At 45.4% G+C, this 23325-nt stretch overlaps 1 protein-coding gene across 2 annotated transcripts in view; it reads left to right on the top strand.

Moving 5' to 3' along the window:
* Positions 1-199: 199 nt before the first annotated feature.
* The window catches only part of IL34 (interleukin 34), a 63671-nt gene continuing 40545 nt past the window's right edge, over positions 200-23325 (top strand). For both annotated transcript variants that reach the window (XM_060288340.2, XM_060288339.2), the window contains exon 1: positions 200-7929. The gene's annotated coding sequence lies outside the window, so the exon portion shown is untranslated. The remainder of the gene's footprint in view (positions 7930-23325) is intronic.

Genomic DNA, 23325 nt, shown 5'->3' with positions numbered 1-23325 from the left:
TTTAGCTCCCTTCTACTTTGAAGCCTTAGAGTGAAGGATTTGGCATGAATTCCAGCTGCCTAGTCTCTTAATAGATGCTCCTTTTACTTCCACAGCTCCTGAAATGATCATTTGCCATCTGTCTACTAGGAAGGATCAGTAAGTACAGAAGAACCTGCCCTTGGGAATAAAGTCAGTACATGTGGTCCCTTTTTAAAGGCACATGGGTAATGGGGTCGGGGGCGGGGAGGCCTGTCTTCAACAGACATCTTAGGTGGGCTCTGGAGGGCCTTTGGAGTATGTGGAGGCAGCAGCTGGAAGTGACCCAGTGTCAAATGTTCCAATTCACACTTGAGAATTCAGCCTTCCCACGTCAAACTGTATGGGAAGCCTTAATGTTCCAGGTAATCCGTCAGCTTCATTGAACATGGAGAGGCCTGAGTCATTTGTTTTCTGAGTACTTCACAGAGTAAAACCCTTTTTTGTTTGTGTGCTCAGCACTTCCATTGAACAGATTCTCTGGCAGGCACTGGGTTAGAGTCAGGAATGGAGGTGGTTAGATATAATCTTTGACCTCTAACAGCCCACATTCCAAGTGCAGAGAGGGTTCCTGATGCTATCCCTGGAACTGTGTATCTCTTTAATCACAGCTTGGTTTTGGATCAGTCAGTAGAGACCTGAGTTTTGCCAGGAATTGAATCCCTAAATGACACTTCATTTTCTCAGTTCATGGGTATACATAGTAGACAGTACTTTTGAATTACATTTGCATAGTTTGATTCCAGGGCTCATTTTTGCTGTGCCCCCCGCCCACTTGTTCCATTTAGCCTGTCAGATTGATTGTATGATGTTGATGTGCGGTAGTATGAGAAACTCAGCATAGATATTTGAGCAGTGGCTCCTTGTTCCTAGGCTCTCTCCTGAAATACTTCTTCCTACAGTAGTAGGGGGGTTATGTAAGAACGGAAAACTTGATCTCTGTATAGAATCAGGAATTGCCACCCTTTTTTTGTTTTTATTATGTAGACAGCAGTTTATTGTCCAACCCAGGGGAGGAAGACACCACGTCACTCAGGGATACTGCATGCGATCCATGCTAGACAACATGGGGGTTGCATTCAGGAACCCAGTAAACAACTAGGGGCTTTGGGAGGCAGGCTTTGTAATATCAAGAGGGTGGAACTTCTCTTGTTCTTGTGGGAAGTTGTGATTGGCTTGTTTGAATAAACCCACAGACTGGCAAGGAGCTGAAACCTCCCCAGAGGTGGGCAGGACCTGTGCCTGGTCCTTTGGTACAGAGGATTGTTTAGCCAGGGAACCTCATTCATGAGAACAGAGTGGGGAGGGAAGGTTTGGCGATTAGGCCACTTGAAGCCCTTCTGATTTTATAGCATGAGATACTGGACCTTAATTTTAGATCTTACACCATAACTGGGAATGTGTGGTCATCTGATTATTGCTCCACTAGAGAGCTACTGGTAGGCCAGGCAAGGGTGAATTTCACATTGGATCATCATCTTGTGCTTCCAGTGTATTACAAGATTCTCTTCCATTCCTGGGGAAAATGATAACAAACTCAGTGGAATTGTCAGAGAAATATGGGTGTGTATTGGAAAATGTTATCTGATAGAGGACAGCAAATCATGAGCTTATATTCTGAGCATCGTGCTAAGCACAGTGAGAAATTCTCAAGGCTCGCTCAGCTGAACTTGACATTCTAGTAGGGGAGAGGAGGCTTATACATGTGAAATAATCAGCCAAATATGTTTATAGTAGAAAGAGAACTAGAATCAGGCAACGTGTCTGATCTGGTTGGGCCAAATAACAGCTGAGTGAATTTGGGCAAGCCGTTAAAACTTCTGAGCCTTGGCTCCCCCAACTGTAGAAAGTGAAAGGAGAGATGTAATATACGCTGCACAGAAGTCCCTAAGTATGTAGCCCAACCTGACTTAAAACAGCATCTTAGTTCCTCAGAATCCCAACATTCATCAACAAGTCAGTGACCCTGTATCTCTTGGGAGTACAAATTGTGTTTGTATGTTTGTTTTATTTTTTTCCCCAAATTTTCCTCATCATGAAAATCATCCCTTAGGCCACTCAATAAAAAATACAGATTCCTAGGAGTCTCCCCCTTAAATCTGGAATGGAATTTGTAAATAAGTCTAGACATGAACTCACAGGCCTGAGTTCAGTCAAGTCTCTGCCCCTGATTAGATCCACGATTTTGGTCAGGCCAGTTGGCTTCTCGTGCATAACATGGAGATAAACAGGATTGATGTCACAATAAAATGAGAGCATATACCTAAAACACCCAGCAGTCAGCCCAGCATGTTGTAGGTTCTTATTGATCCAAACCCCAGCCCTTAATATGTGGGGCTTGGATCAGCACAGTGAAGTCTTCCATTTTCCTTTAGGAGTCACCATGGATGCAGATCTCCTTCCCTTCCCACCCCTCACACATCACAGTGATGTTCTCTTTTCCCCTTACATTGCTTTACTTTTGATGTGTCTGTTGACTTTGTCATGTTCTCTGTTGTGGCCAAATGGGTGCTGGATGAGATACAAGTTTTGAAGGATATATAGACAGCATTTCAGCTCCATAACTGAGGGGGCTTCTCTGGATTTGATTTCTCTGAATTCTCACAGCTGGAAAGGTTTTCTTTTCTCCAGTTTTATTGAGATGTAATTGACATACATCATTGTATCTATTTAAGGTATACGTCATAATGGTTTGACATATATAGTTTAATTAAATCCATCATCTCAAATACAATAAAAAGAAAAAGCAAAAAAAGAAAAACTTTTCTTGTGAAGAGAACTCTTAGGATATTCTCTTACCAACTTTCATATATATCATACAGCAGTGTTAACTCTAGTCATCATGTACAGTGCATTCCTAGTACTCATTTATCTTATGACTAGAAGTTTATATCTTGACCACTTTGCTCTGATGTCCTGTCCCCCCATTCTGCTCCCCACCCCTTCCCTCACAAATCTGATCTCTTTTTCTGTGAGTTTCCTTTTTTGGTTTTGTTTTTTTAGATTCTGTATATAGGTGACGTTATACAATAACTTGTCTTCTTCTGTCAGGCTTATTTCACTTAGCATAATGCTCTCAAGATTTATCCCGTCCTGCGCGCGCGCGCGCGCGCACACACACACACACACACACATTTTCTTTATCCATTCATCTGTTGATGAACACTTAGGTTGTTTCCATAACTTAGCTATTGTAAATAATGCTGCTATGAACATGGGAGTACACACGTTTCTTTGAGTTAGTGTTTTCATTTCCTTTGGCTACATTCTCAGAAGTGGAATTGCTCTGTCATGAGGTAGTTCTGTTTTTACGTTTCTGAGGGTTGTCCATATTCTTTTCTGTAGTGGCTGTACCAGTTTACAATCCCACCAACACTGCACAAGGGTTCCCTTTTCCCCACATCCTCACCAGCATTTATCTCTCGTTTTCTTGGTGATGCCCATTCTAACAGGGGTGAGGTGATTTAGCTCACCTGAAGGACAGAGGACTTAGCTGTAGTTTGATTTGCATTTCCCTAATGACTAGTTTTGTTGAGCATCTTTTCATGTACCTGTTGGCCATTCATATATCTTCTTTGGAAAAGTGCCTGTTCAGGTCCTTTGCCCCATTTTTTAATTGGATTTTTTGTGTTTTGCTTTTGAGTTGTCTGAGTTCTTTATATTGTTGGATATTAACCCTTTATCAGATATATGGTTTGCAAATAATTTTTTCCATTCCATAGATTGTCTTTTTTACTTTGTTTCTTTTGCTGTGTGACTTTAGTCTAATGTAGTCCCACTTGTTTATTTTTTATTTTGTTGCTTGTGTTTTGTGTTTTAGGTGTATCCAGGAATTTTCACCATTGAGCTTTCTCGCATATCAGTGGGTTTGCTTGTTCTCTGCAAAACAGGGCGCTGACAAGTGGAATTTTAGGAGCACAGGCACAAGGAATTAGGCTTGAATATGTTGAGACCAGTTTTGTCTAGTTCATAGTTGTTGCTGTAGGACCTACAGAAAGTGTTTAATAAAATTTAGTGATTGGATACAGCTAAATTACAAATCCCATCTGTATAAGTGTTAAGGGGACCACGTCAACTCCTTTGGTTTAGTTGTGCAACCAGGTAAATGGAGAACTCTGTCCTGTTTTGCAAAACACATTAGAGGCTGCCGTAGAACTGAGAAGGAAGGCCACCCCACCAAGGCATTTGCTCTTGGTTATTAGGATTGCTCCCATTCTGCTGCTGTTAAATCTCTGCAATTTGGGTCTAAAAAAGTACTGAAAAGTTTTTAGCTGCCTCAACTTTTCCCTGACCTCACGAGTGGAGTTTCCACAGATGTTGTTTCATTTGGAAGATCTTTTGCTATGAATAGCATTCCTTTGGGGGAGGGGGGTTCAAGTTGGACTGTGGATGGAATGTTGGCTTTTGTTTTTTTTAATGCTAGCAAGACAGCTGCTGGGGCTGGGAAAGACTCTTGGGGTTCACTTACCTCATGGGGAGAGCTCTGGTCTCCAGAATCCATGCTGCTCCCATGACTGCAGCCTCTCTTGAGGTTATTAGTGGGAAGCCAGAAATGTTGGGAGAATTGTTCAAATGAATCAACCTGGCTTTCAGTTTTTTTTTTTTTTTTAATTCCTAAATTCTGTTTCTATTCAAAATAGAAATGCCATGTGTTTGTGTGAATCATCCACTTGCTCATTTGAATATGGAATATTGTATGTGAATATTTTAAGTTTATTGCACCCTTAAAATATATTCAAGGGCTGTATCCAGATCTCTGGTGCTGAAGTCAAACCTTGTCCAAAAAAATAACAATGTAGGGATACAGATGACTGGGGTACATGGGTGACGATGTCTGGGGTGTATGGGTAGGGAAGAAACACCTCTGTGGTCAGTGGCTGATTTATATTTGGGGATCTGATAACCCACTGTGTGGGCCTTGTATGAAGTTTGAGTGAACTGAAATCAGTAGATACAGACTACACAGCACTCAAGAGAATCCCCTTCACCACTCTGCATTAGCATCACCAAGAGCTTTTCTATAGAAGCTTTGAAAGTCAACATCAAGAGATATGCCTAATACACTAGAAGATGGTGCTACATTCATTTATTCCACCAATATTTACTGAGCACCTACTGTGTGTTACCTCCTTGAATATCTGCTCTACACCCAGGAGTTTTTGTAACTTGGCATGCTGTTTCTGTCCCTCTGAGTCTGGTGGTGACGTTGAGTCTGCCAGAGAGCCTGGTGACAAATTTCACAGGATCCTAAGGCCCATGTCTCTAGTTTTCTCAGATAAAACAGGCACAGCCTTGGGATTTCTGGGAAAAGTCAGAAGGTCCCAAGTATGAAAAATGAGGAGGTGGAGAGTAGACAGCCAAAGATTTTTGGTCAGGAAGCTAGGAAATCTGTTGCAGTGGCTTTTCTGTTCTCCAGATTACTCTGCTGGGGGTGTCTGGGCATCTGTATATTTCACAATCTGGTAATAATAATCAGACATGGAAATCACTAGGTGGTTTCCAGGAGAATGAGGGAACATTGCCTCTTGTTTAAAATGAAGCAAAAGAAAACACCAAGTTTATAGGAGACACAAGGATGGGAGACTCAACTGGATGTAGCTAAAGGCCCCTGTCAGCCCCAGCTCACCCTCTAACTCCAGCAGCTCTGTCAGCACCCAGTCAGGCTTGGCTGTAATCCCAGAGGCAAACCCACCCCAGTTCCCCGCCTCTGTCTATTAGAGTCTGGTCCTCAGATTTTTATCCCACAGGCCCACCCGGCAGAATTTACCCTTTTCTAACTGCAAGCAAAATCTCAGGGAATGAGAGTTGCTTTTGATTAGGCCATTTGAGGAGAGTTTTTACAAGTTAATAATTTGGGGTCATGAGTAAATGTGTATAAGCTAGTGTGACATGTGATGGTGAAAAGTATTAGCATTTACTGTGAGTCATTAGGGGGTCTAGTGCTGTTAACAGGGCACACTGAGGAATCTCTTGCCTTTAAGGAGCTGATGCTGCAACTGGAGAAAGGCGACTTCACATAAAGCAATCAGAAACAAGATCCCATCTGCCAAATGCCAAGTAGGAGTGAAGTCCATAGAACACTGGATATGAAGTCACATGACCTGTGTTCACCAGTCTCTAAGCTTGGTCTCAGCTTCCTTTCTGTAAAATGGGAGAATAAGACCAACCTCTTGTTACTAGGGGATGTAGTAACAGCAAAGTGCTTTCCACTGAGCTTCCAGGGTGTCTGAGGAGGTGTGGCCACAGAACTTGGATCCAAAAGCGCTGGGAGAACTGGAGCCACTTCCATCTCGAATTGCAGCCCTGTATGCGATGCTTTGAAAGAAAGGGGCATCATTCTAAGCCAAGAGGTCCCGGAGAGGGCACAGTGGAGTTTGTTCAGACTTCTGTGAGACCCCAGTGATATGCTGTGGCTGTACCCGCATCACCTCCACCCCACTTGCCCTCCCATGGGCTGCTTGACTACTATGAATCAGCTTGGTAGAAATACAGCAAGGCCTTGCTGACGGTGTGGCCGGTGTAGTCACGGCCTTGGGCACAGGGGTGGGAAATTAGCCATAGTACATTCCAGTGTGGGCATTATTGTCCTGCTGGCCAAACCAGGAATCTGGTTTTGTCAGTCCAACTGAGAAACCATTTCTCGGGAAACTTCTTGAACAACTACTTTTGCCAGGCATTGACATTCAGAATAAGATATGCTAACATCTTCTAGGCCAGCATTTCCCAAACCAGGTGCTGTGGAATCCTAGATGTTAATAAGGGACTCCTTAGTAAAGGATTCTGTGCTTACTTTCAGGGAAACATGCAAACTATCTTGGGTAGTTTGATGCTTTGAGCACAGCCCCTTCCCCTGTCCCTTGCTCTCTATTTGTCTGCTGGTGGGGGAACTAAAGGATTCCTTGAGGGAATTGCCTGGCTGTCCACTGGTTAGGACTCGGCGCTTTCACTGTCGTGGCCCGGGTTCAGTCCCTGGTCAGGGAACTAAGATCCTGCAAGCCATGCAGTGCAGCTGAAAAAAAAAAAAAAGGGTCCCTTGGGGAATTGGCCCACCCCTAAATATTCCAAATATAGTCTAAGTACATCAGGGAGCTTGTTAGAGATGGAGCTCCCCCTTAAGTTCCCACAGAACTGTGCTAGCAGAACCATTCTCAGCTCTCTGACGCAGGCAAAGTGAGAGTGTCCCTTGTCCTTGGAGATCGGGTTGAGCAAAGGATCTCTCTTTCATGTCATCAGGAACTCCCACAAGTGCTGTGCCAGATCACATATTACACCAGGACAGGCCAAGTCATGTAAGGAGGGAAGCCCTCTGGCTGTGTGATCTTGGGTTAGATACTTCATCTCTCTGGGCTCATGTCTCCATCTGTAGACTGGGTAATTGACTGGTCCTCAACACTGATGATATTTATCAAAGGCCTTTTCTCCATCTAATGTTTGTCCCCCTATGTACACATGTACCCCAGTCACTACCACATCACCCAGTTTTATTAAGTTTTGTAGAAGGGTTTTTGTTAGAGTAAACGTGTTCTGGAGAGGAGCTGGGGTAGCTCCTTAAAACGACCTAGCCTGCCTGGGAGCCAAGACTTGGTTCTGCGGACTCCCACCATTAACTTGCCACTGTTAACTTGCCAGGCGCACTTGGTCAGAAGAGTTCCGGTCTGATCGTCTGGGTTTGTGGCCCCCTCCTACTCCATTCTCCAAGGCAGGCTGGGGCCACGTGGCCCTGCCCCGCCCTTGCTGGCTCCAGTTTCTGAGTCAGTTGCGGTGGCCTGCTTTCCCTGCCCTTCCTATCAGTCGGGAAGCCTGGATTGTGGGCTGGGGGAAGCCACAGCTTTTCCCACCTGGCACCCACTGCCCCCAGCTCCTAGGTACCTGTTCCAAGCCCTAGAAAACTGCATCCTGGTATGTGAACAGGTAAGAAAGGGGTTGATTTTCTCTCACATGGTTTTCTTTGCCTGACTTGACCACCCCAACTTAGCTGCTTCCTTCCTTCACAGATCACAGCAAGAGGGATTTGAGCTAGACTTGAAAAACACAGTCCCAGTAAGAAGCTCTTAAATATGTGTCAGAAAAGTGGTGTGAATTCTCTGCTCTGGGTTTCTTTTTTAAACCTTTGCTTTCATCAGCCTTGTAGGAAAAAAAATCCAAATAACCATAAAGCAAGTTGCTTCTCTCTGCGTTCCCTTCTGAGTTTTGTAATTCAACAAACCCACTTTCTTAAATGGCTGTCATGGGTTACTGGGGGCTCTTCCACTGGATATTGCTTTAGTTCCTTAGACCTTAATGTACTATGTGCACGAATTATGTACATGAATTATCTATCAAAAATTTATTTAAAATTCTTTAATGGAAAGGAAAAAATAGAATGGCATACATGAGCCTTCCTCATTCAGTTGGTATTCTGAAATTAAAATGAAGTGTTCTGCTTTTACACTTTGCATTTATCCTAATAAATGCACATAAACCAACTAACTGTGATTTTTAAAGTCCATGTGGTATCTGCCACGTTAACAAGCCCATTCCAGGATATGCAGCCTTTGTCCCTAAATTGTGAAATTAGATTGCTTCCAGGTGTTTTGCAATTAATAATTTGACTTTTACGGACAACTCTGTGGAAATAACTTTGTCTTTTAGATTTCTTTTTTTAATCTCTCCTTGGATTTTATTCTCCATCCAGAATAAATACTTGAGGTAAACCCAAGAACATTTATGTAGCTCAGCTCATGTTACACATGGTATTATGAGCTCACTCATAATACTTTTCAGGACCATGATGGCATGAGGGAATGGGTGGGTAACTTGTATTCTCTGGATTTTTCAGGAAGTGGGATGGAGGCAGTCTAGCGCAGTGGTTGAGACTTGGCCTTTGAAGGCAGGCTAGCCTGGGTTTGTATGCGTAGCTGCCTGACCTTGAACTCTCACCTAATGACTTCAGTTAGTTCACATGTAAAATACAGATTATAAAACTCCTTAGGGGTACAGGAAAGGCAGAGATAGTATTTGTAAAACAACATTGGTGCTTAATAAGCACCCCTGGAGGACACTTTCGAACCTGGGGCTTTCTCTGGGCGATTTTAGAAGCTGGGTAGAGTTGAGAGTCATCTCAAGTGCCTTTTTTGACCCCTTCCCCTCTTCTAATTCAGCCACCTGTTAGAGGTTATTTGTTTCTTTTTTTTTTTTTTTTTAACTTGGACCCCTGTCTGTGCTAAGGCTGGAGAACTGGGCATCAGGGAACTTGCAGTTTAGATCAGCCTCTTTCCAAAGGTCCCCCAGACTCAGCCACCTGCCATCAGATCTGGATGCCACCCGTCCCATCTCTTAGCCACCTTCCTCAAAGGGCAGGTTTAAGGGATCACTGGACAGAGTGGAGAATTCCTTGGAAGTCTGTGGACACACCTTTTGTTCCCCACTCTGGTAGTTTGCTGGGAGGCCACATGGAGGCACAATGGAGTACGCATAGGCTGGGTTCTAACCTGGCTGCACAAATTCCCAGCAGTAAAATGGGAATGTTAATACCTGTGCCATAGAATTACATGAGATAATATAGGTAAAGCAGCTGGCACTTACGGGCCCATTACTGTGGAAGGTCAAGGCCATGTTCCAGAGCCTTTGAGAAAGTACCAGAATTAGCCACAAAAGACAGGCAGAAAACTCATGTTCATTGCCTCAGTCAATAAACATTTATCGGGCTGGCTGGTCATGGTGCTGGAAGCTAGGGAGAGATATTGGGTTGGCCAAAAAGTTTGTTCGGGTTTTTCCATACGAACTTTGCCAACCCAATATATAACACAGGCTCCCTGCTCTTGGTACAGGTGTACAGCCCATCCCAAGGGACAGAGGAGACTGACTGCAGCTGCCTGGGCACTTCAGGACAGCCCCCTCCTTAAGAAGGAAGAACAATCTGTTAGGCAGAGATGGGGAGGAAGCGAGAGTAGCAAGTGCTAAAGCCCAATGGCATTTGGGAAAGGGTGGGAAGTTCAGGAGGGCTGCAAAGGGAGATTAGAGGAAGTGGTGGGGACCAAATTCTGAAGAACCCTGAAAGTCAGGTGAGAATTTGGACTTTGTCTCAAGTATATAGGGATTTAAGTGGCTTTGGGGATGCCTGTTCTGGCAGCTTTGGGGGTAGAGGATGATGTTCGAGGCCTGGAATGCCCCCAGCCTTCCACCCCATTTCAGGGGCTTTGATGGTACCCAAGATAAATCATTGCAGAGAGTGGGATTCTCAAGACAGACTTGGCCTGGGGAAGCCTGGCCTGCAAGTTGGGGCCTGGGGTTCTGGTCCCAGATCTTCTATGATCAGACCCAGGGTCTCCTCTCCTGCCTCAGCTGAGAGTTCAGGGCAGTCAGGTTTCTTACAGCTCTTGCCTTTTGGAGGTCTGCAAAATGTCTCTGGAGACTGCATTCATCCTATCCCCCCACCCCTGCAACACTGTCCATGGTGGCTGTCCATGACCCAGCCTTGGCCTTGGGAGGAAGAGGCATCTTGTCTGAAGTGGACTGACCCCTTGAACCTGAGAGGCTCCATGGAAGTCCGAGAACTGTGGCCTCTAGCCCTGTGACAATCCCAGGGGGCTTCTGGGCTCCGACTCTCCTGCACGCTTGCCTGAGGGCCCTGTTCCACAGCTGGGGGATGGTGTGCCCTGGAACAGGGCTGTGGACATCCTGGGAACGTACCTCCCAAACTTCCCAGGGGCTGCTGGGAGTGTTCTGTCTGTGCATCTCAGCCAGGAAGGGGTCAATAGCCAACGCCTGGAGAACCAGCCAGAACTTTCCCCTTGGGTCGATCTCAGGTGACGAAGAGGTGGATGAGTGGGGATGTGGCTACAGTTAGCAACGTTGAGGTCAAGGTGAAGAATTTGAAAGGCCAAAGAGATGTGGACTTGCCACGTGGGCAGCTATTCAGAAAGGTCAGGCCCTGCTCTTCAAGCTTTCTGGGTGCCTGTTATCTGTCGTAGCATGAGAATGTCCACATTCTGGCCCAGGACTCTTACCACATCCAAGCTCCCACTTCTGACTTTATCTGTCACCCACAGGTCTCCTCAATCTTCCCTTCCCAGCTGCCACATCTGCCTTTCCCTCTTTCCCAAGAGCTAGAACTTCCCTGCTTCTTTGTCTTCCTACTTTCTCAAATCATTAACATCTCTTCATATGCACTTTTAAACCATCTTAATCATTTTTTAGTGTATAGTTCAAAGGTATTAAAGTACATTTACATGGTTACAAAACAGATCTCCACAACTTTTTCATACTGTAAAACTGAAACTCTGCCCATTAAACAAAAACTCCCCCTTTCTCCCTCCAGGCAGTCCCTGGCAACCACCGTTCTACTTTCTGTTTCTATGAATTTGACTAGTCTTAGGTACCTCACATAAATGGAATCATAGAGTATTTGTCTTTCTGTATCTGGCTTATTTCGCTTAGCATAATGTCCTCAAGGCTTACCTGTGTTGTAGCATGCATCAGAATTTCCTTTTTAAGGCTGAATAATATTCCCTTGTATATATACCACATTTTGTTTATCCATTTATCTGTCAATGGACACTAGGGTTGTTCCATGTTTTAGCTGTTGTGACTAGTGCTGCTATGAACATGGGTATACAAATATCTCTTTAAGACCCTGCTTTCAATTCTTTGAGGTATATACCTGGAAATGGAATTGCTGGATCGTATGGTAATTCTGTTTTTAACTTTTAGGAACCTCCATACTATTTTTCATGGCACTTGCAGCATTTTACAATCCTACCACAAGTGCACAAGTGTTCCAGTGTCTCCATATCATCGCCAACACTTTTTATTATCTGGGTTTTTGGTAGTGGTCATCTTAATGGGTGTGAGGTGATATCTCACTGTGGTTTTTATTTGTGTTTTTCTGGAGATTAGTGATGGTGAGCATCTTTTCATTTAGCTGTTGACCATTTGTATGTCTTTGAAAAAATATCTACTCAAGTCCTTTGCCATTTTTTAATCAGCTTATTTGATTTTTTTGTTGTGAGTTGTAGGAGTTCATTATATATTCTGGATATTAACTCCATATCATATTTGCAAATACTTTCTTCCATTCCATAGGTTGCCTTTTCACTGTGTTGCTGTGTCCTTTAATGCACAAAAGTTTTCAGTTTTGATGTAGTGCCATTTGTCTATTTTTGCTTTTGTTGCCTGTGCTTTTGATATCATATCTATGCAGTCATTGCAAATCCAATGTCATGAAGCTTTTTATGTTTGTTTTCTTGTAGGAGTTTTATAGTTTTGGATCTTAAGCCTGTGTAAGCATTTAATAGCTTTATTGTTTTTATGATATGTGCTTATTATAAAAAATACCAACAATTCAGAAAAGCACAAGAAGAAGAGAAAATCTCAATCCCACTCCCCAAAGGGAACCACTCCCTAATAATATTTTACTGGGCAACTCTCCAGACAGTGCCTTACTTCATCACTCCTCAAACTGTAACCTGCACATGAATCACCTGAGGATTTTGTTAAATTCTCATTACAAAGGCCTGGGGTGGGCCCAAGACTCCACAAGCTCTTAAGTGATTCTACTGCTATTGATCAGGAAACCATACTTGGAGGAGCAGGGGTCTGTAAGTATACACGCACACAGCTCTATGTCCTATGGGATCATACTATACTTTTTTTTTTTTTTTTACTATTTTTTAATTTATTTTATTTTTTTGGCTGTGTTGGGTCTTTGTTGCTGCACGTGGGCTTTCTCTAGTTGTGGCAAGTGGGGGCTACTCTTCATTGGGGTGTGCGGGCTTCCCATTGCGGTGGCTTCTCTTTGTTGTGGAGCATGGGCTCGAGGTGCATGGGCTTCAGTAGTTGTGGCACGTGGGCGCAGTAGTTGTGGCTTGCAGGCTCTAGAGTGCAGGCTCAGTAGTTGTGGCGCATGGGCTTAGTTGCTCCGTGGCATGTGGGATCTTCCTGGACCAGAGCTCGAACCCATGTCTCCTGCATTGGCAGGCAGATTCTTTTCTTTTTAATTTTATTTATTTATTTATTTATTTATTTATGGCTGTGTTGGGTCTTCGTTGCTGCATGCGGGCTTTCTCTAGTTGCGGCGAGCGGGGGCCACTCTTCATTGCAGTGCGTGGGCTGCTTATTGCAGTGGCTTCCCTCATTGTGGAGCACGGGCTCTAGGCGCGTGGGCTTCAGTAGTTGCGGCAGGCGGGCTCAGTAGTTGTGGCTCACGGGCTCTAGAGCACAGGCTCAGTAGTTATGGCACACGAGCTTAGCTGCTCCGCGGCATGTGGAATCTTCCCGGGCCAGGGATCGAACCCGTGTCCCCTGCATTGGCAGGCGGATTCTCAACCACTGCGCCACTGGGGAGGCCCTCCATCATTGTTTATAGTGGCCACGTATTATCCCATTGCATGGTCGGATGGTAATTCAGCTAGTTCCTATGGAAGAAGTTCAGGTGCTACCAAGTTATCACTGTTAGAAATAATGCATTCACAAACATCGTTGTCACCATGTCTTTGTTTACCTGAAGGAATTACTGTTATGGTGTTTATTTGTCTTTCTAGGAATCAGGCCAGAACTAACACATTCAAATGTATTAGTCCTCACAGTCACCTGGGGGACTGGACACTTAATCTCAAGGCTCTGCCAGCCCACCAATGGTGAGGGGCAGAGCAGTGTGGGATAGAGGTGGGACAAGTGTGGGGTAGGTGGAGGATCACATGGGCCTGGGAGGAGGCAGTGGTGGCCAGCACTGTCGGTGCCCACTCTTCAGCCAGGCAGTGTGTGTCTGGTGCTCATTTAATGTCCACAGCTCCCTGGTAGGTTTGACTTAGTCTCCCCCGGTTTACAGATGAAGAAACTGAGGTGCAGGGAGGACTGCTAGCTTCCCACAGTCACTCAGGCGTGATGAGGCAGTGCAGAGGACACGCCCGACCCTGCATAGGTTGCTGTCACCTCGTGTGCCCTGCCTCGTATCCCGAGAGGCCCTACCCTGCGCTCCAGCCTCTGCAGAGCCCCAGTCTCACCGGATTCAAGAGTCTGCGGGCTGCCCTGCGCTGCCAGGGCTGTCCCTGCTTTCGTGCAAGATAATCCAAGCAGCTACCAGCCCGTCAGGCAGCTGTGGAGCGAGCCCCCGGCCCCTTCCCCTCTCCTGCCCTGAGAGCAGGGGACCAACTAGAGGATGCCTCCAGGCTGTCATCTCTGCAGGCCATGCAGGGTAAGGCCTTTGCTGAAACGATCCAGGGGCTGGGGTTAGTTTAGCACTCTGGGGCAGGGTTGGGGTATGTCCAAGGTCAACACCTCCTCCCTGGCCAGGGCTCCCTGGATGGAGCTCAGAGGATGTTGGAGGCTCCAGAGTGGTCACTGATCAGTTGGACTGCAGGGATTTGCAGGGATGGGAGCTGTTGAGAGCACTGGACAGGCTTAGACAGCCTGAACTTGAATCCAAGCTCTGCCACATGCTGCCTGTGAGACCTTGGGCAAGTCAGGGCACCTCTCCAGTCTCACTTTCCTCAGCTGTAAAATAGGAGTAAGCATAGGCTCTCCCTGTACCCTCTCATACCTATTAGGATGGCTGTTATGTAGAAAGAAAACAAAATAACAAGCATTGGCTGGGATATTGAGAAATTGGAATTCTTGTGCACTGTTGGTGGGACTGTAAAATGGTACAATCCATTTCCATGATACTGTGGAAAACAGTTTGGCAATTCCTAAAAAAATTAAAACTAGAACTACCATATGACCCAGCAGTCCCACTTCTGGGTGTACACCCAAAAGAATTAAAAGTGGGGTCTCAAAGAGATATTAGTACACCCATGTTTGTAGCAGCATTATTTGCAATAGGCAGAAGGGTAGAAGCAACTAAAGTGTCCAGTGACAGATGAATGGATAAACAATATGTATATGTGTATGTATACACACACACACACACACACACACACACACACTCTGGAATATTATTCAGACTTAGGAAGGAAATTCCGATGCATGCTATGACGGATGAATCTTGAGGACGTTATGCTAGGCAAAATAAGCCAGACACAGAAAGACAAATTCTGTATGATCCCTCTTATGTATGGTACCTAAGAGTAGTCAGATTGTAGAAATGGAAAGTAGAATGGTGGTTGCTGGGAGCCGGGGGTAGTTATTGTTCAATGGATTTAGAGTTTCAATTTCGCAAGATGAAAATATTTCTGGAGATAGATGGTGGTGATGGTTGCAACAATGTAAATGTACTTAATACCACTGACATGTACACTTAGAAATGGTTAAGATTTTATGTTATATGTATATCAGTACAATTTTAAAACTTGGGGGAGAAAGTAGTATATACCTCACAGGGGTTTTGTAAGAGTTGAGTGAGACAAGTGAATGTGAATTATTATTAATGTCAGATCTGGGAACATCCAAGACTTTTTTGCCTCATGGACCCAGGCATTGGAGGAGATTTGTGTATCCCTGTGGGGAGCAGTTGCGCCATTCTGTATGAGATGCTCAGGATGGGGTTGAAGTCTCTCATCAGGGGAGACTTCCTGGAGGAATGACAGGCCCTGCTCAGAGGGTTCCCAGCATTTGTGGGATGGGTAGATTCCAGACATCGGAAAGTCCCTGGCAAAAAATCACTTCCACTAAGGGGCAGTTTGCAGGGAGGAGATTTTAGCTCCGCCTAGAGGACTTGTGACCAGAGCTGGCCAAATGTGGAACAGGCTGCCTCATGGAGTGGTGAGCTCCCCATTAGAGGAGGCATGTGAGGAGAGGCTGGGCAAGATGTAGAGGAGACTCCTGCATGGAGTAGGGGTGGAGTCAGAGGGTTTCCTAGGCTCTGCGCCTCTCTAATGTGATCCAGTCGGCAAAGTTATATGTAACAGGCCTGTGTAAAGGTGGGACCCAAGTAAGAGGGAGGGGGCAGGCAGGTGAGAAGGCTTGCTGCCAGCCTTCCCCTAAACAACAGTAATAATAGTTGCTGCCATTTATTCTGGGTACACACTGTTAAATGCTAAACCGGCTTGATCTCAGATCCTCACCACAACCCTGTATGGTGGGTGCTACCGTCATCCCCATTTTACTCCTGGGAACTGAGGCCCAGGGGTTAAATCTCCTGCCCAAGGTCAGCCAGTAGGCAGTGAGCTGGAATTTGAAACCAGGTGGTCTGGTGCTAGCCCTCTCTGTTGGGTGGAAGTCTCCAAATCTGCCTCCGCAAGCTGCCTACTCCCTGCCACCCTGCCCCTGGCTGATAGTTCCTGGGTCCTGACACTCTCACAGGTAGGGATTTAGCAGCTGCCACCTCCCCCTGTGAGTCCTCGGTGCCCCCCTCACTCTGACGGGTTTCTCTGCGGTGCCAGACCCCACCTGCTTGGGTCTTCAGGGTTCAAGGATAACACTGCAGACAACACTGGCCTTATTGGGAGCCAGGCTCCTTGTCACTCAATGTCCCCCTTCTGTTTAACAGGACCCTCCTTGACAACTCTCTTCAGGGCTCCAAGTCTTTCCCATAGCTGTTGAGTTCATTCTGCCTTTTTTGCAACTGAGTTTTTTCCAGCCCAGCTCTCTGGGTGCCAAGACCTTGTCCACATGATTCAATTTGTCCAAGTTCCCAGGCTAGCACCCGCAAGTCAATAAATGCTGTCCTTAATGGTGGCAATACGGTGGCCTCCTCTGTCTTTCGAATTACAGAGGAAGCCCTGGCAGGGACGGCGATTGAGCCAGAATGACCCAGTTAGTGGGGATGCCATTCACACCTTATGAAGATGCAGGGAGCTACCGTTTAAAGACATCTCCGTGCCAGGTAGGGTGCTAAGCTCTACACGGGCACTATCTCACCAAATTCACACAGAGCCCAGGAGGTGAAGAACTGCAATTTTCCCATATTACAGATGCGGCAACTGAGACTTGGAGAGGTTAAGTCACATGTTCAGAAGCTCAGATCTTTCTTTCTCCCCATTGCTGCCTTGGAGGCTTTGCATTGGTAGCTGATCCGATAGCAGTAATATTAATGCCACTTGCTGCTTAGTGGAGAAGTCGTACATCTAAGATTGCTCTCCTCCTCCCTCCTGGTACCCTCACTGCCACCCTAGGAGTGGGCCTGGGTAGTGCTATTTTGTGGATGAAGAAGGTGATTAGGGGCTTCCCACGGTCCCATAGTGGAAGGGGTACACCAGAGCAGGGTGGCCCGCCTTGCTCTGCAGGCCCCTTCCCACCTCCACTGCACTGGGTCTCAGGCTATGTAGCCCTCCTGCTTATCTCTTTGGAGGGTCTGTCCCAGGCCCCAGTGAAGCAGCTCTGCACAGAGGCCAGCAGACCAGCTGGCCCAGCAGAGGCTGGGCTGGGGCCAGGTGCTTTCCAGTGTCTTCCTGCAGCTGGGAAACCTTTCTTGGATGACATCTCTGCAGAGGGTGCCTCCTGGTCCTACTTGCCCTGGTTCCCCTCCCAGCCAAGAGAAGACCACTCTTCTCCCTGTCCGTGGAAATCACATAGGCAACATAATTTTTGACTGTCAGGCTGCAGCAATGGAGTTCTGGAACCTGGAAGCCTATAAGGCGTGACTGTTAACCCCAGAGGAGGAAGCTGAGGCTGGTTCAAAATCTGGGACTTAAACCCTGGGCTGTCTGCTGGCAAAGCCCATAACATTGACTACATAATTTTTATTTTATAATTTTTAAGCTTTTAAAAAATAATTAGTGGGTTTTTTTTTAGGACAGTTTATCAATAGATTTACAGAAAGATTGAGGAGAAAGTATAAAGAGGTCCATATGGCCACCCTACCCCAGTCACACAGTGCCCCTTGTTATTAACATGTGTTATTAGTGTGGTAAGTTTGTTACAATTGATGAATAAATATTAATACATTATTATTAGTATATTAAAACATTATTAAAGTTCATAGTCTACATTAGGGTTCACTCTTGGTGTTGTACATTTATGGATTTTGACAAATGTATAATGAAATTGTGACAATGTCAGAATAGTTTCACTGCCCTACAAATCCTCTGTGTTATACCTATTCCTCCCTCCCTCCCTGCATCCTCTGACAACCACCAATCTTTCTGCCATCTCTGTAGTTTAGCCTTTTCCAAAATATCATACAGTTGGAATCACACAGTATGTAGCCTTTCCAGGTTGGTTTCTTATACTTAGAAATATGCATTTCCACTTCCTTCATATCTTTTTGTGGCTCGATAGCTCATTTCTTTGCAGTGCCTAATAATGTCCCATTGTATGGATGTACTATAGTTTATTCACTTATTAGGGGATATTTTGGTTGCTTCCAGCTTTTGGTGATTATTAATAAAGCTGCTATAAACGTATGTGTGCAGGTTTTTATGTGGACATAACATATGGTAAGGCTATGTTTAGCTTGTAAGAAACCACCAAACTGTCTTCCAAAGTGGCTGTACCATTTTGCATTTCCACCAACAATCAATGAGCGTTCCTGTTGCTCTACTTCTTGTCAGCATTTAGTAGTGTAAGTTTCTTGGATTTTAGCCACAAAGTAATAGGTGTATAGTGCTATCTCGTTGTTTTAAATGTAATTCCCTAGTGACATATGTTGTTGAGCATCTTTCATATGCTTATTTGCCATCCGTATATCTTTTTGGTGAGGTGTCTGTTCAGATTTCTTGCCCACTTTTTAATTGGGTTCTTTTGTTTTTTCTTGTTGAGTTTGAAGAGTTTTTTGTATATTTTGGATACAAGTCCTTTATCAGGTCTTTCATAAATATTTTCATCTTCTTAGCTGTGTCTTTTGCAGAGCAAAAGTTTTAAATTTTAATAAAGTCTAACTTATCAATGTTTCCTTTTATGGATCGTGCTTTTAATGTACATAATTCATTACCAAACCCAAGGTTACCTGGATTTTCTCCTATGTTATATTCTAGAAGTTTTATGCTTTTGCATTTTACATTTAGGTCTAAGATCCATTTTGAATTAATTTTTGTAAAAGGTATAAGGTCTGTGCCTAGATTCTTTTTTTTTTTTTTTTTGGTATGTGGGTGTCCACTCGTTCCAGTACCATTTGTTGAAAGGACTATCCTTTCTCCATTGAATTGTCTTTGCTCCTTTGTCAGAGATTAGTTACTTATATTTATGTGGGTCTACTTCTGGGCTCTCTATTCTGTTCCATGGGTCTATTTGTCTATTCTTTTGCCAGTACCACACTGTCTTGTTTACTGTAGCTTTATATAAGTCTTGAAGTCAGGTCGTATGTGTCCTCCAAATTTGTTCTTCAATATTGTGTTGGCCATTCTGGGTCTTTTACCTCTCCATATAAACTTTAGAATCAGTTTGTAGATATCCACAAAATAACTTGCTGGGATTTTGATTGAGATGACATTGAATCTATAGCTCAAGTTAGGGAGGACAAACATCTTAACAATATTGAGTCTTCCTATCCATGAACATGGAATATCTCGATTTATTTATGTCTTCCTTGATTTCTTTCATCACAGCTTTATAGTTTTGATCATGTAGATCTTCAACATATTTTGTTAGGTTTATATCAAAGTATTTCATTTTGGGGGTGCTAATGTAAGTGGTGTTGTGTTTTTATTTATTTATTTTATTTAATCTTTTGGCTGTGTTGGGTCTTTGTTGCTGCACGCAGGCTTTCTCTAGTTGTGGTGAGCGGGGGCTACTCTTCATTGCGGTGCGTGGGATTCTTATTGCAGCGGCTTCTCTTGTTGTGGAGCACAGGCTCTAGGTGCACGGACTTCAGTAGTTGCAGCACACAGGCTCAGTAGTTGTGGCTTGCAGGCTCTAGAGCGCAGGCTCAGTAGTTGTGGCGCACGGGCTTAGTTGCTCTGCGGCATGTGGGATCCTCCCTGACCAGGGCACGAACCCGTGTCCCCTGCATTGGCAGGCAGATTCTCAACCACTGCACCACCAGGGAAGTCTGGTGGTGTGTTTTTAATTTCAAGTAGATAATATATGTGCACAGTAAAAAAAAAAAATCAGGGACTTCTCTGGAGGTCCAGTGGTTAAGATTCCATGCTTCCACTGCAGGGGGCATGGATTTGATCCCTGGTCGGGGAACTAAGATCCCACGTGACACACCGCGCAGCTGGGAAAAATCAGAAAAAATCAAAAGATAAGATTGGTTTACAGTGAAAAGTAACTTCCTCTCCGTATCCCATTCCTTAGGACTCTGTTTTCATCTGTCCAAATACAATCACTGCTACTAGGTTCTGTGGGTCCTTCTAGAGATTGAAATACATACTCAAGCTCATATTTATATTTATTATTCATTTGACAAACATCCATGAGCATTTACGATGGGCCAGGCACAGGAGATGGGGCAGAGAACAAAAGGAAGTCCTACGCTCATGGAGCTTACATTTGTTGCAGTTGGCATCACCAACTAGATCTCCACTCCTCACAAAAACTCTGCCCAGCAGGTATTATCCCTGTGGGAAGGGCTCAGGATTGAAGGAGGATTCTCTGGGGCCAACCAAATTCTCCAAGAGCTCAAGCAGAGAGGCTGGTCCTGCCAAGAGCTATGGGTAAGGCTGCTCAAGGCCAGAAGAAGCAGGTTCTTGAAAGGAGGGCTTCTTGCTAAGGCAAATGGGTAGAGATGAGGAGGAGGTGAGGAGGCAGCTAAAGGAGGCTGCCAGCCCAGTCTGGAGCCAGATTCATATCAGATTAATGACTTGGAAGCCCTCCTATTCCCAGATGGCTGCATTTTAATTCCTTAGTTTTGTTTCCTCTCGGTTTCTTCTTAGACACATTCTTCTGGGGTCGAGTCTAACCTTGTTTGGATGACCTCAGGAGGAAAGGGATTTATCTATACTGTGAGTAACCCTGCCAGGGGAGTGATCAGGGTGTCCCCAGAGGTGCAGAGGGAACTGTGGTCATGAGAGGTTATGATGAAGAGCCGGGGAGAGGCAGTCAGCTGCTGGGATCAAGGTGTCTGAGTGGCAGATGTGGGCCAAGTTGGCTTTCCCACCTGGGTCTCCCTCCCAGGCTGGAGGTGACACTCTTAGACATGCACTGGGCTCTCTGGCATCCCATTTCCCATGTCTGCCTTAGACACTGGAGCCAAGGGACGCCCTGCAGCCACATATATGCCACCCTCTACCCATCCCCCAGCCCAGCTAAAATTATTTGTGTCCATTTGCAGTGAGGGTGGAGCTGTTCTTATCTGTATGTGTCATACATGTAGTAATAATAGTTCACCACTGACCAGGCTGAGGGCCAATAACTGCAAATTTCGTTCCCATTTTATAGATGAGGAAACGGGAGCTCTGAAGCCAAATAACACTGCATTGCCTCCAGAGGGTCCCAGCACCCAGGGTGGCAGCACACACAGTTGGGGTCCTTCTCCCCAACTTGACACGTTTGTTAAGGCCTCACTCAGGCAGCTCAGGTGGTGCCTGATGTTGACCCTCCTGGCTGAGCTGAGCCTTTTCCTCTCTCTTAGGTTCTTGGGTGGTTCTCTGGCTCCCACCTTCCCAAGTGGCACTGCTTTGGGCCATTTCTGATTATTTCCTAGGCGTCCACCTCTTAAAGTGGAGTTACCCCCTCACAGGGTTTAGCTAGTTTTATGGTTCTTGTTACAAGTTGCCAGGTAGGACCAATCCAGAAAAATTGGAGTATTTTATCAGTGAGCATGTATCAGACATATGTGTCTCTTACCAAATACATCTCTTTAATTCCTAGAGGCAGAAAGGATTTACTTATATGGTGATTTACACTCTGTACAAATGTAAGCAATGTGTTCTTGAGCCCCTGCATCTGTTAGGTGTTACCAGTTTTACTGAGTAGAGGATGATTCTTCACATAGCTGTACCTCCTGGGAATATACCAGGCAAATGCCCGGGTGGCTCCGGCCCTGAAGGGACAATTCTGTAAAGAGTCTAGGACTCCTTTCCATCTAGGCATGGCTCAAACTGCCTGGAAGAGCTGTCCCCCAGGCCCTGCCAGGCACATGAACATCCAGTGGAGACTCTAGAGGTCACCTTCCTTCACTGCAGGGCTTGGAGGAATGGTTGTTGTCCTGGCCTCCAGCTTCGGCCTCCAGCTTATCTTGCACATCAGTGTTCCCTGAGTGAGTGCGTTCACCAGGTCATTCCCCTGCTCACAACCTGTACTGGCTCCCTGCTGCCTGACACTCAAGAGCTGCTTGGCTTTCAAGGCCTTCTGTAGTCCTGTGTTGGCCTGCCTGACCAAAGTAGACTCCCATGACACCCTGATGCCGCTTCTCGGCTCCAAGACAAGGGACCTTCCCTGCTGTCCCGAGCATTTGCCATGTGGGCCTCATCTCCATGCTTTGTTCACTTTCTCCCCACTTCTCCCTCCTCAGTGTCTTTTCTTGTCCCCATTTTCCAGCCTTCATCCTCTAGTTTAAGTCTCCTTCTCCTTGCCATGAAACCTACTTTGATCACATTGGCCAACTTTGATCCATCCCTGCTTCAAACACTTATTACATTTATCGTCCATAAAGACTAGCCTTGAACCATTCTGTATATGTTCTCTCAGCCTGCCTCCAAGACTGCCAACTAGCCTGTGATTTCCATAAGGGCAGAAAACTGAATCCCTGAGAGTCTAAGATGGTTCTGGGCATACTGCCTGCTTACTAGCCATTAATAGCGAGGCACTGTATATGGAAACATTCTGTAACTCTCAGACAAGGCACCAAATGCAGTAGGGCTCTTAGTGTTGCCATATTCCACTGATTCACACCTTTCCCCCACTCCCCACATTTTAACATCTCTGAAATCAGGATCAATGGCAAATCACAATTTAACTGATAGATTTTTCCTCCTCTTTCTCAGTGTCACGTAAAATATTGGTGCATTTTGCAATCCATTGTGCATTAGACTTGGTGAAATAAGGTGTTACTGGTTGATGAGAGAATCTGTTGATAGCTGTTTCTGGATTGGACCTGGGAAAAAGCATTTGGGAGAAATGAGGGAATTCTGGGAAAGATGAAGGGACACGGGATGAGGAGAGGATGCTGGGAAAAGTGGAGGATGCTGGGGGAGATGAGGGATGCTGGGAGAAGTGGGGAATGCTAGAAAAGGACGGGAGGGTACCCTATTGGGCCCAGAAGCTTCCTGAATCATTCTGAATTGATTCAGCTATTCCTTCCTTCCATAATCCTGTCCTCTGTGCATATGCTACTTCAGAGGCTGATTCACAGAGGCAACCTCTGGGTCCTGACTCTGAAGTTGCAGGGTGCTCAGGTTACCCCTCCAGCTCCAGATTCTTTTGGGCTCCATCCCATATGCTGGGCCTTCCTTGGCCTCACAGTCAGGCTCTTCCAGCTGCATAAAGCTGTTGGGTGGGGGAATGTGGTCTCCTTTTGCCTTCAGGCTGCCCTCAGACTGCTGATAATGTAGAGTTATCAGCAAGGGCTTT

Source organism: Globicephala melas, chromosome 19 (assembly GCF_963455315.2).
Source record: "Globicephala melas chromosome 19, mGloMel1.2, whole genome shotgun sequence".
NCBI classification, from domain to species: Eukaryota; Metazoa; Chordata; class Mammalia; order Artiodactyla; family Delphinidae; genus Globicephala; species Globicephala melas.
This window is presented reverse-complemented; position numbering and strand designations above follow the sequence as displayed.